General features: G+C 37.2%; 1 long non-coding RNA gene across 3 annotated transcripts; it reads right to left on the reverse strand.

The window, feature by feature from the left end:
- Positions 1 to 421: 421 nt before the first annotated feature.
- On the reverse strand, positions 422 to 5,894 carry LOC142614112 (uncharacterized). Of its 3 annotated transcripts, XR_012840364.1 has the most exons (5): positions 5,697 to 5,868; positions 5,421 to 5,535; positions 5,235 to 5,300; positions 1,992 to 2,082; positions 422 to 567 (listed from the first exon to the last, which is right to left on the reverse strand). It is a non-coding gene; the product is annotated as an uncharacterized LOC142614112 (long non-coding RNA). The 3 variants fall into 3 exon arrangements; XR_012840363.1 differs by lacking the exon at positions 422 to 567 and having other exon boundaries at positions 1,316 to 2,082; positions 5,235 to 5,284; positions 5,697 to 5,894; XR_012840362.1 differs by lacking the exon at positions 422 to 567 and having other exon boundaries at positions 1,316 to 2,082.
- Between the last annotated feature and the right edge of the window lie 6,684 nt (positions 5,895 to 12,578).

Raw genomic sequence — 12,578 nt, forward strand, 5'->3', positions numbered from 1 at the left:
ACCAAAGGTATAAATTGACCTTGACCCAATGATTATAAAGAATCACGAACCAAAGGTATAAAGTTTGAACGCCACAAGGAAGAATCCTTGATAAGTTCACAGTTCTTGAAGAACCAAAAGAGAGCAAAGCCTCACCTTTTCTGAATTTTATTCAACCATATTCTGAAAAACGTTTACAGACTTCAGGGCCTATTTAAGGACTTCACAAAACTTGACAGACAAGAAAATATATTCTAAAATAACTCCTAATTGATACCTTACCATATCTAGAATCAAGTTTGACCTAAAAAGCATTAAATGCACCTAAAAACAAGGAATTAAATCACCTAAACCTAAAATAACGTTTTTACATAAAAATACCAAAAATAATAAATTACAATAATTAAACAGTAAATTGTGTCCTCATCAACTAAATTTAAAAATCTGGACATTTCAATATTAAGTATTGCATATTCTGCTCTTCCATGTTCCATGTAGTGTTGGAAATACAGGAGATAGTATAGACTTTGCACATTACTCCAAGATACACCGTTTTAGAAGTGTTCCAGTTGGCAAAAAAGAAATTAACTGAAAATTCCACATTTCAAGGTCATATTAAGCAACAGAAGCAATATAAATATCCCTAAACAAAGAAAAAATAATACAAAATTTATTGCTTAAAGCATCAGTGACTCAAACTTGTAAATGAAAATATTTCAGCTAATTTAAAGCGTAGTTCTTAATGAATTCACAGTTAAAGAATTCATTCGACCATAACTAAAAAAAAATAATGCAAAATGTAAAAGTGCTTCACCTCTGTGATGGCTGGGTGTGTACACCTTAGGAATCCCAAAAGAAGTATTAAAATTACCATCATTCAAACGCACATTAACTATTATTCTTATATTACTCATTTAAAAATCCAATATATATTGCCCTTATTAAGATTTTTTCTGGGAGAATTTCTGATACCACTTATAATTGACATTGATCGAGATCCCAACTGATACAAAACTTTAATAGAGTTTTATATTCTTCAGTCTATTTTGGTTAGAAAAGGAGAAAGAGGTTGAGTCTTTAACTGTTTACTTGTGGATTTTTCCAACTTCTACATATTTATGACAAAGTTATCTTGATGGATTAGAATTAGATGAAGTCTGTATGCCAAAGAAAAAAAAGTTTCAAATAAACTAGACCCAAAACTTTCCACAAAGATATTGAAGGGAATAATAAGAAAAAGAAAGGTATGGTCACGGTTTTGAAATTGCTTTGGTTTTAGTTTTATTTTTTACAACCTCCTCGCATAGAACTTGGTTTTAGTTTTATTTTTTACAATTTATTAGATATATTTGGACAGTTTTGAAAATTGGACATATGGCTAATCCTCATTCAGACCACTTTGAAGTTTTATGCATGGCCCAAAAGGCTGGAAGTTGAAGATGAATCTAACTATTGGTTCAAGCCCATCAAGCCTAAAAAAGAACCAATACAATAAATATGGCCCAAATGAATATTTTGTTTGATTAACTCAAGGAGCATTAAAAATAATTTAGTTACCCATAAATAACCCCTCCCTGTAACCCAATGCATGAGGTCAAGTTATTTTTCAATGCTCATTAATTTGAGAAGAAGGTTCAATGCTCATAATTTAATCAAACAAAAAACATTGAATGGGTGGAAAAATTGTACGGGATGATATATTTATAACATTAAAAAAAATCATTAAAAAAAAAGGACCTTCTATTCCAACCAGATTACCAACATTGAACTTTAGTATAGATAATGGCAGTGGCCCACTCCATATTCTTCAAGGAATCTAAATTAACTGCTACAAACAAATGGTGCCACTATTCATTCTCATTCCAGCACACGGACATAACAGACAAGTCATAAAGTTCAGTAAAATTAAGGTCATCCATACATTGATTAGTCATATCTTATTTAAAGTATATATGTAGGACCTTTTTTTCCTATGACACACTATAATTGAGCAGAATTATGATTATTCTTACCAAACTTTCCTCATAAGAAGACTCGTAATTTGGGATGTGAAGTATTTGCCAACTGCTCCTACATTCCTAGGACAGCCCATACTCCAACCACCTGCACCAAGGAAAAAAAAGAGCATTGAGGAACCCCATTTAATTAGGCTCTATTGCTGGAGACAAAATTTGTTCTACATATGTCTCCAAAAAATGACACTATTCTATGAATATTCAACACTACTCATGTCCCCAGCTGAAAAGTCTCAAGTAACAGAACATCAATAGCAAACCCAATAAATATCAATGCACTCTTCACATTTTTAAGATAAACCAATCAAGCAAAACGAAAATGCATAATAACATGGAATTTACAATGATGGAAATAAGGACTTCCATGCAATAACATACCAAAATCACAATAAACAAACTATTCAGTTTCACTAAAACAACTAGAAATGCCATATACTCACATTGTTGTAAAATAACTTGAACATGTATCCACAATCAATATTTCAAGGTTGGCAGTAAGTTCAAGAAAGGCAGCTAAAACAAGAAGATCAGATTTTAAATGTCCTGTACGAAGATGCAAAGTGGATGATGTAGAATATATTAGTCCCAAACAAAAGCCCCTTTTTTGCTAGAAGCTTTGAGGACAAACCAATGCAAACAAAAGAGTCAGATAACACAAACTTACTAGAAAATTGACCCTCCACATGCCAATTAATAGCATAAGGGAGTTGAATCTAGTAATTGTATTAAAGTAAGAAAAAGAAACTTGAGGTCCCTATTTAATGTAAGGTACAAACAAAGTAGTCATTTAAAAGAAAAATTGAAGTAAAAGAAAGATCAGATATTTAACTGACCTAAGAAATGATAAATGAGGAACGGTTGACATGCTATAAGAATCATGGCCACCTAGACTATCCAAGTGAAGACACCGCGCTTTTCTGATTCAACTGGTTTACTTGATTATACCAGAGAATACATGTTAAGTGGCAGCTCAGAATGCTTGCAGGAATTTATGTGATGTACTATTGAAGTTAGGACGATAACTAACTATTCCAATTCAATGTAAATGGTCACATATCTAATATCCAACTTAAATGATGACTTCTATTTCTCTTTCCATTATTGTTATTCATCTCAATCCATACACAGCAGATGGTTAACTAACTCTTTTGTATCTTCTTTTCCCAACCCATAAGTTGGACTTTTCTGTTTCCAGTAAGACATGAATTTTGCACTAGTACTGTGATGGAATAGGTTGATTGTTCAAATTCAACCATCAAATTCTAATTTTCTGTTGTTTCTTAACTTCCTTTTCATTTTGATTGGAGCAATTGCTAATAATTTGTGCTCAATTTCTCAGAATTATAAACATGATGTGGGACATGGGGGAACAAAGCAAAATCTAACTTAGAATTCCTGGACCAGATCTGGCCAGCACTGATATTTTGACAATTAGAGATAGGTTTTGGTGGGAGAAAGGTTGGAAATAACAAGGATTACTAGGGTTTCTAATGAGAAAAAGAATAATGGGATTTGTATATAAAACAAAGGGGGGAAAACCATGATTTGGGTTTGTGTTCCAATGCTGTGAGCAGTAAACTGTGAACAGTAACAAGGCTGTTTAAGGGTTATGTGGGGCTATTTGATGGATGGGGATTGGGGGCTTTAGGATTTTGAAGTTTTGGATTTTAGGGTCTAAGGGGTGACAAACCAGTTTGTGTTTGCAAGGGTTTAAGTTCTGTGAATTTATGAACAAAAAAATAAAAATTTCTAGGCATTATAAATAGACTTCCTAAGCGTCAGTCCACATCTAGGGTTTCTTTGGCATCACATCTCTAAGGGGAAGGTTGCATCACGCAAACCTCAACAAAGCTTCATAGCCTCTGAAATTCAGAAATCTTATTCTTCTTAAAATAGAAAGTATTACATTCCTTAAAATAGAAGACCAATACCTATTCCTATGGAAATAAGACTTACTTTTAATAAGACTCGGACTTGAACTTCTTGGGCTTTACTACTAAGCTCAAATAAATAACTAAACTCAAATATAACCAAAATAAGACCCCTTGCACTATTAGCATAGCCCATCCCTAAAAATCAGAAAGACGCCTTTTATATGTTGTCAACAGTTGCTACCGTGGTTCTCCATCAAAACAGAAGCATAAACTCCAAGCAAACATTGCAATGCCTTCAAAGAGTTGAAAAGTCAACAGCAAAGACTATTGATCTAAACTATGCCACAAAGCAAAAGCAAAAGTTGATAGGAGAAGCCCTGCTCAAGCAGTGAGGACAAAATAAGCCTATCCTAACTTTATAACAAAAATATCTAGTGATTTGCAATATTCCATTTTGGATGAACTGAAATTCTAAATGAACCACCATATCAAAAGTGGGATGCTTTAGGCCCAAGAATTTTTTTACAAACATGCCTGAGGGAGTCTCTTTGACAGACTATTCAGTTTGGACTTTTGTCAAATAGTTACTGAGCTTCAACTCCATGGTACAGAAAAACATATAATTAAACCATAAGCACCAAAGTTCGGAATACAAAATCAAACACCGTATGAATTGGTGTAGAGGACATGAAAACAAATGAGTGCCTTGTTAGAATGTGTTTGGGTTGCTAATTTGCGCCAAGTTCCACTAGGCACAATGCACACAGCACCTAGATGGGTGTCTACTGCAAATAAATCATATAATTGCAGGGATAACTCCAAGCCCAGTGCAAAAAGAAGAAAAACTACACCAAACTGGGCCACTGTTTCAACCTATGTGCATTCATCAGTGCAAAAAAGTAAGTGACCTGTAGAGACATTTGATAAAAAAAGAATACTAAGATGAATAATCTCCACCAAAGAGCATCTTGTGACAATAAGAGCATATGAGCCTAGCAAATAAATACATGGGCAAGTCATCTTTATTTTCAATTGCGATTATACGATGGAGGCCACTATTTGATGCTTGATGATTTGTTTTGAAATTTTTGTGCCCCAGACTCTTTCATAGCAATGTAACAAAAATGCATGATCTTTAGTAAATTTCTGACATAGGCACATTGACATGAGTTACAAACAGCCCATAATTGCAAACAAAAATTATAGAACAAGTGAAAAATGTCTAGGCTTTAACTAATTTCAAAAGGAATTAACGTGATAATAATCAAACTAAGACCCAAACAAAAAAACCCATCATTTCAAGACATTTAAAGGAAGCAGTAAGATAAAGCAGGGCTAATAGGTTTTAAGGAAACAAGCAACATACTTGGACCATTTCATTGATGAAGCTGAACCCTCCAGGTCCAATAAACGATCCTGCTAGAGTATCCAACTAATTAGGAGCACAAATGATAATAAAAGAGAAAAAAAAAAGTATTTTACTCAATAAGGAGAAAATAAATATAATAATAAGGAGAAAATTATTTAGATTAAAAGAGAAAAAAAAAATTACTCATTTTCGTTTCTTTTGCTCAATTTTCCCAACTGCCAAACAGAGTTTAACAATTTCCCCAAACAATTTCCACAGAGAGAATCCATTTCTATGAGTTTCAACTTCCAAAAAAGCCCTAAAATTGGATAAAAGTACATTCAAATTCGAAACCCTAAAATATTTCCAAAGAGTGCCTCACATGAAAACCCTAAAATTGCAAGAAAATTTCGCATAGAGAAATGAAAATACAAACCCTAAGATTCAAGAACCAATCAAAAACGCAGAAAATAAACTTACTCAATCCACAAAAGAGAGAGAGAGAGAGAGAGAGAGAAACTCGGCGCTAGCTCCGTTGGAAGTGAGAGTGAGATTTGTCGTTAAGATGGAGGGTGAGGGCTTGAGAGATGGAGGCTTGGAGGCAATGCAGTCGCTTAGGGTTTGAAGGGAAGAGACAGAGTTTTGAATTAGATGGAGCCCGAATAGAGAGTGACTTTTGGTTTTTTATTATTTATTTAATTTATAGTAGGTGTTGTAGCCCCGTTTACATAAACGCAGCTTCAGGGGTGCTTGAAGCCATGTTTCTATAAACGCAGCTTCAGGGGGTGACTATGGCCGCGTTTTTAATAAACGCAGCTTTAGGATAGACCTATAGATGTGTTCTATAAACGCGGCTTCAAGACATATATATAAAAAAAAAAAAAAAAAACATTTCAGAAGGTCTAAAGCCGCATTTTAAAAACGCGGCTTTAGCCCATTCCAGGAAAACACAGCTGAAACTAAAAAAAACGCAGCTACAGGCCCAATCTTGGGCTGTGTTTAACGCACGCGGCTCAAACATGGTCTTAGGCCACATTTTTACAAACACGGCCTAAGACCCGCGTGTTTTGTAGTGCCTCAATAACTTGGATTAAATTTATTGCGCCTTCATCTTCCTTTGGGCCAAGCTTGGAATGTCATGCATTAGAATCAGCTCAAATCTCTTTAATCAGCCCATTAAATGATTCTTTGATTTTCTTGGATCTTGCTATTGTAATAGGCCCAACTGGAACATGTAATAGATCCTTGAATACTTGTTGATTCTCATCATCAAGAAGTGGGGGAGGATGAAAGGGTACAAAGTCTACGTTCAACTGGGCTCCAAGCCCTTTCGTCAATGGTACTTTATTCATCGTACTTTTAGACTCACGGCTATAAATCACCATTTGTTTGGTCACTGAAGAAACGGAGGGGAAAAAAAATACAAGATCTTGAATACTCCTTAAAAATATAAATAAATAAAAAACAAACAAAATTTATTTGAAGGTGGGTGGGAGAGAATTTCTAATAACAAATATCTAAGATTTGAACTTTTATTTTCTATTTTATCAATATCTAAGCAAATAAAGGCTGTAATTCTGAGCTTATGGCGTTTCTGCATCACTAATGATGCTTGGATTCAAATTATTGTTGTGTGCAAAGTCGTTTTGATGTGATGGTTGTTCATGGCTTGAAAGTCAGCTTTGACTAGGCTAGAAGAATAATATGAACGTCTTCAATTTTTAAAAAAACAATTATGTAAATTTTGTGATCAATCCTAACTATTTGATTAGATAGAAAGGATATATCTAAGGTAGCCCCTGTTGACTTAGGATAACCCTAGTAAAGGAATGTTAGGGGCATGGTCAACACTTAGTCTCTTAGTCATGGTGAGATTGGTTGGAGCAAATAGTTGGTGTTTGGGGGCTCTCTAATTTGGAGATCGGACAGGTATCCCTTGCATTGGGATTTTGCTGAGTGCAGAGTGGGTTCATTATGAATATGCATACAAGTATTGATCTACCCCTGTAGAGGTGAGTTGTGCTGTAAGCCCGTAAGGTTGGCCATTGAGTTTTGTTTTCAAGATAACATTCTTTGCATTGCTTGAAATATGAGGATATAGGGTGATACCTTGGGAACGTATCTTAAAATTAGTTAAATGTGTGACTGGGCATACTACAAATACCTTGTCACTGCTGTGGCTGGTGGTGGAATTTGAGGATCAGGGCACATGTCACTCTTGATGGCCTCCAGGTGTTGGGGAATGTTGCATGTGGAATGGGTCAACAGCTCAAAAATATAGGGACATGAGTTCAAGTTGGTGCAAAGCTGGCCTTGGTTGATCATAATTTTGCCTTATGCTTAGTACAAGTTTGGATGGTTGCAATCTTCTTTCAGGATATGCCTTGACGTGTTCTGATAAGTCCAATTAGGAGAAGAAAAATAGAAAGAGCATAATTATCGAATTGACTTCACTAATTTTTCATTTCTTTGTTTCTTCTTGCAAAGTTGGGAAAAAGTGCACTTGTGCTCAAGTGATGCTTATTCTCAATTTTTGTTGCAAAGCATTATTATGCCATGGCGTATGCAAAATTGCTTATTTCATGTTTCTTTGTTTCATCATGCAATAACAACCAAACCTTAGTCCCAAAATTTTGCGGTATCTTTGTTTCATCATAATTATTGAATTGACTTCACAGATGTTTCATATCTTTGTTTTCTTCTTGCCCAAAAATTGGATCTCTATGTATAATTTTCCTTAAGAATATGTTAAAATCATTCCAGAAATACCCATATCTTCTGTTTTAATATTTGTTTTTCCCTTTATCGATGTATTCTCCCTTGTTAGCATCCCCCATACTATATTTTAATGGGAATTAGGTTATCTATTTTTCTTTGTAGGTTTGGTTTATGGGCAAATACTCTCACATTTCAGTTGAGTTCGATAATGTAAGCAGATTGAGACTTATTCAAATCTCAATCCAAGTTTATCTACTTGTTATTAATTTTTTAATAATAGGAATATAATTTTTGAACTGCACAGCGCAGCTTCTTGGTTATAAATATATTCTGTGTTTGACGTGCATACACAGCAGAGCATTTAATGTAGAATATATATACACTCACAATCATTCTATTTTTCACTGGGAATCTGCTACGTGACTAGTGAACTTAATTGCGTCTGAAATAAGAGTTCAACTTTGGAAAAATCTTATGAACCTCTACCTGTCATCTATTCCTTTGTGTCCTAGTTCTTTTTTGTAGCCTGTTATATACTGAAATTATTGAGCTATTGTGTTATTGTTTCTGTTAACATATATAGTGTTGTGGGCTTTAGGCCCAACTAGTTTACTTGTTTAGCACTCTTACTTGTATAGCACTCTTACTTGTACTACACTCATATTTACTTGTACTGCACTCATATGCCTCCTATATAAAGGCACTCATGTATATTATTTCAGTGTGAAATACAATACTATTGAATTCAGTATTTCTAACATGGTATCAGAGCCACTGCTCTGACCTTTTCTTCGCAGTCTTGTCTTTATTGGTGTAACTCCATTCTTAATATTGCTTCTGCTGTCACAACAACTGCCACAGCCTTTCGCCATTGAACCTTCGAGTCTTCCAGACATCGTCCTCAGGTTCCGGACCTGTAGCAGCCGCCATTGGGGAGTTCGAACACTGCAAAGACCACTGCCTTTTCCGGCACCGCCGTGAATATTGCTTCGAAAATTTTTTCGAAGGTTTCAAGAAGATCGTCTTGCTCAGATCTACTTGTTCGTGAAAACCTCACAGTCATCGGAGTCTCCACGCGCCCTCACGCGCCGCCACGCGCCAAATTGATTCTGCCACGTCAGCTTGACACGTCATCTGCCACGTCAGCCTGCCACGTCATCTTGCCACATCAGCCTGCCACGTTATCACTGACGTCACCTTCCAGCGCGCTGCTGACATCACCTTTGACCGTTGACTTTAACCGTTGACTTTTTCTGGAGTTGACTTTTTGCGGCCCAAGTTCTCCTTACTCAGTTTTTCGCGTAAATTTCATTTTTGCAATCCATTTTTGCATATTTTGCTTCTAAATGAAGAATAAGGACAGGTCTTCTTCCTTTTGCAACAATCATCGCAGACAATCTAGTAAACGCTTTTGCAATTTTTGCAAACGTTTTGGCCATAATATTGAGACTTGCTTTCAGCGCAATAAATCAGCTGTTTGAGGTTCTTCTGCCACTATTGCTAACATTGAGAGTGTCCAACCAATGGCTCCCGTCTTTACACAGTCTAAGTCTTCAGGTCGCACTTTCACCATGACCACAGATGACCTTAAAAACATCATCGCCAATGTTATTCGTATGGTTGGTAATGCATCTTATTCCTCTTCTCTCTCAGCTTTGTCTAGTATGTCTCCTTCCTCTTGGCTTATGGATTCTGCTTGTTGCAATCACATGACACCTCACTCGTCCTTATTTTCTGAACTTAAACCTGCACCACACCCTCTTACTATTCGCACAACAAATGGTTCCACAATGTCTGGTCATAATATTGGTTCCGTTTCAACCTCCAACTTCTCCGTTTCTAGGGTCTTTAATGTTCCTGACCTTTCTTACAATTTGTTTTCTGTGGGACAATTAGCTGAGTTGGGTTATCGAATCATATTTGATTATTCTGGGTGTATTGTGCAGGATCCAAGGATGGGACAAGAGCTAGGGACCGGTCCCAGAGTTGGGCGTATGTTTCCCGTGGACAACCTTCGTCTTCCACTTGTTGCTCCTGTTTCTATTGCCGCAGTTGCTGCAGTTTCCTCTATTTCTTCTCTTGCTCTTTGGCATGCTCGACTTGGTCACGCATCTTCTTCCCGTGTACAACAATTGGCTTCTAGAGGTTTGCTAGGTTCAGTGTCTACATAAAATTTTGATTGTGTTTCATGTCAATTAGGAAAACAACCAGCTTTGCCTTTCAATTCTAGTGAATCTATATCCACTGATATCTTTGACCTTATTCTTTCTGATGTTTGGGGACCTTCCTCTGTCTCTAGTGTTGGTGGATCTCGATATTTTGTTGTCTTTGTTGATGATTACTCTCGCTATAGCTGAATTTTTAATATGAAACATCGTTCTGAATTATTGCAAGTATATTCTAATTTTGCAAAAATGGTTGAAACTCAATTTTCCAAACATCTCAAAATTTTTCGATCTAATAATGCTCTTGAGTACACTCAATATGCTTTCCAAGCTGTTTTGCATTCCTATGGCACTGTTCATCAACTAACTTGTCCAGGTACCTCTCAGCAAAATGGTAGAGCCGAACGAAAACTTCATCATATTCTTGACACTGTTCGTGCTCTTCTTCTCTCTGCCAAAGTTCCTGCTCCTTTTTGGGGCGAAGCTGCTCTTCATGCTGTTCATACTATTAATCGCATTCCCAGTCCTGTCATCCAAAATCAAACTTCATATGAGCGCCTTTTTGGGTCACCTCCAGACTATCACCACCTACGCTCATTCGGCTCTGCTTGTTTCGTTCTTCTTCAGCTACATGAGCATAACAAACTTGAGCCTAGGTCAAGACTTTGTTGTTTTCTTGGTTATGGCGAAACTCAAAAGGGGTATCGGTGTTATGATCCTATTTCTCATCGTCTTCGTGTCTCCCGCAATGTTGTCTTTTGGGAACATCGCCTCTTTGTCGAGCTCTCTCACTTCCGTGCTTCTTTATCTTCCTCTTCTGTCTTAGATCTATTTCCAGATGAGACGCAAATTCCTTCTGTAGCTGCTCCTAACCCTCCTATAGCTGATCCTGATCCTCCTGTAGCTACTCCTGATTCTCCTATTAACTTCTCTGTCCAACCACCAGAAATCCTTGATCCCTTTCCTAGTTCCCCTTTTAATGAACAGGTCGAAGATGAACAGGTCGAAGACGAGCTACCTAACCTTGATCCTGGTTCCCCTGCTCCTGCTCCGCCTGAAGATCATGTACAAGACATTCCACCTCGTCACTCAACTCGGGTAAGGTCCATCCTTGCACATTTACTTGACTATCATTGTTACACTGCCTTTGCTACACTACACGAGCCTCACACCTATCGTGAGGCTTCCACTGACCCTTTATGGCAAATTGCAATGAAAGAGGAACTTGATGCATTATCTAAAAACCATACTTGGGACTTGGTCACTCTCCCCTTTGGGAAATTTATGGTTGGTTGTAGGTAGATCTACAAGATTAAAACTCGCTCTGATCGGTCCATTGAGCGCTACAAAGTTCTTCTTGTTGCAAAAGGTTTTACACAGGAATATGGGATTGATTATAAAGAGACCTTTGCTCCGGTTGCTCGTATCTCATCTATTCGTGCCCTCTTAGTTGTTGCTACTGCCAGTAAATGGGATCTTTTCCAAATGGATGTCAAAAATGCATTCCTTAATGGGGATTTAAGTGAAAAAGTTTATATGCAACCTCCTCATGGTCTCTCTGTTGAATCAAATAAGGTTTGTCACCTTCGACGTGCACTTTATGGCTTTAAACAAGCTCCACGTGCTTGGTTTGCCAAATTCAACTCTACCATCTCTCGTTTGGGTTACATGGCCAGTCATTATGATTCTGCTTTATTTCTTCGTCACACTGACAAATGCATTATTTTACTTCTCCTGTATGTGGATTATATGATCATAACTGGTGATGACCTCAGTGGCATTCAAGAACTCAAGGATTTTCTTAGTCAGCAGTTTGAGATGAAAGATCTTGGACATCTCAGCTACTTCTTGGGTCTTGAAATCACTCATTCTACAGATGGACTTTACATTACTCAAGCTAAATATGCCTCTGAACTCTTGTCTAGAGCTGGACTCACTGATAGCAAGACTGTTGACACTCCAGTCGAGCTTAATGCGCATTTGACTCCCTCAGGGGGGAAACCATTGTCTAATCCCTCTCTTTACAAACGCTTAGTTGGCAACCTAGTTTATCTCACTGTTACTCGTCCAGACATTTCCTATGCTGTTCACCAGGTGAACCAATATCTGTCTGCTCTACGATCGAATTACTATGCTGCTGTTCTGCGCATTCTTCGGTACCTAAAGGGCACTCTCTTCCATGGTCTTTTCTACTCTGCTCGGTCTCCTCTTGTTCTCCGTGCATTTTCTGATGCTGATTGGGCAGGAGATCCCACTGATCGCAGGTCCACCACTGGTTATTGCTTTCTTCTTGGTTCTTCTCTGATTTCTTGGCGAAGCAAGAAACAAACTCATGTGGCCCGTTCTAGTACTGAAGCAGAATATCGTGCCCTTGCTGATACCACATCTGAGCTTCTTTGGCTACGATGGCTTCTCAAAGACTTATGTGTGTCGACATCCTCTGCTACTCCTCTTTATTGTGACAACAAAAGTGCCATTC

The sequence above is a fragment of the Castanea sativa genome, chromosome 10 (genome assembly GCF_040712315.1).
Source record: "Castanea sativa cultivar Marrone di Chiusa Pesio chromosome 10, ASM4071231v1".
NCBI classification, from domain to species: Eukaryota; Viridiplantae; Streptophyta; class Magnoliopsida; order Fagales; family Fagaceae; genus Castanea; species Castanea sativa.